The sequence below is a fragment of the Cucurbita moschata genome, unplaced genomic scaffold (genome assembly GCF_002738365.1).
Source record: "Cucurbita moschata cultivar Rifu unplaced genomic scaffold, Cmos_1.0 Cmo_Scf00092, whole genome shotgun sequence".
NCBI lineage: Eukaryota > Viridiplantae > Streptophyta > Magnoliopsida > Cucurbitales > Cucurbitaceae > Cucurbita > Cucurbita moschata.
This window is the reverse complement of record NW_019268608.1, coordinates 454,550-455,728: the sequence shown is the minus strand read 5'-3', so window position 1 is coordinate 455,728 and position 1,179 is coordinate 454,550. Positions and strand designations below refer to the sequence as shown.

At 39.3% G+C, this 1,179-nt stretch overlaps 1 non-coding gene across 1 annotated transcript; it reads left to right on the top strand.

The window, feature by feature from the left end:
* Nucleotides 1–269: 269 nt before the first annotated feature.
* On the top strand, nucleotides 270–341 carry TRNAQ-UUG. Its single transcript has one exon. It is a non-coding gene; the product is annotated as a tRNA-Gln (tRNA).
* Nucleotides 342–1,179: the final 838 nt, after the last annotated feature.

The following is a 1,179-nucleotide window of genomic DNA, read 5'->3' as shown; positions in this document are numbered from 1 at the left end:
AAGTATTATTTCAATTTGTTTGTAATATACAACAATATATAAATTAACTATAAGAAATATATAAAATTACATGTTCTCTAAGAGCTTCAATCAACACTGGAGGGTTACTTCTGCAACCACTCTAAAGGTGCTCAAGATCACAACGAGTTAGATAAAACAGCTCTAGAACTTTGAATCCAATAACTTGAGTTTGACTCGTGATAGGATCTCTCTTCTTGTGGAATCTGCATAAAATAGGAAAAACCATTCCAAAATAAATTTTTACAAGTGGTTCTATGGTGTAGTGGTTAGCACTTTGGACTTTGAATCCAACGACCTGGGTTCAACTCCCGGTAGGACCTTTAAGAACGACAACACAAATTTTCTTGAGGCATAAGGTGTAACATTCTTAAGTTATTTTGAACTTGCTCCACTTCATGCCTTCCAAGGCTTCATGAACATGACCTCGCCTTCCAAGGCTTCATGAACATGACGTAATCATTTGAACCCGTCCTATTCAGGATAATCATGGCATCCTGCTAGCAAATCGTGGTGCAGGTCTCATTTAGGTGAGATGGTACATATTATTTCAGGGATACCACTTTGCATTTTCGGATTTCTTATTGGGTAGCCGATTCTAGGGGTTTCAAGGCCCTATTTCTTCATTAAACCCCTTCCATATCCTATCTTCAGGCTAAAGGAATTGTTTTGGAGGAACACCACCAGATTTTCGATCTTATGGGTAGCTTGTTCTACGACGTCTCAGCTCTCGATTCCTTCATCAAGTTTCGAAACCAATTTCCTTCAATTTGGCACGCGCTCGAGGTTATTTTTCTTCGTGGTCTTCTATGGAAGCATTCCTTGGAGGTGCAGAAACTGATTGGAATCATTCTTGCTCGACGAGTCATCATGTATCCTCGGATTGGATTTTAAAGTTTTTCTTGAACTTCTTCAATGACGGATTGAATTGGGGGAATGGTTTCTGAGCACTTTCAGCACTGTATTCCTTCATAGAACTTGTGGGTAATCTTGTTGAGAAACTGTAGGAATAAGTTTGAAGAGAAATGGTGGAGGATTGCTCTCGAATTTGGAAGAATCTGAGAGTAGGAGACCCATAATCTAAACGCTTATTGCCTTCGATTGGGGGATCGACCTTTCTCGATTCTTATTCCGTTTTGTTGCTCCTACTTCAGACTTTAT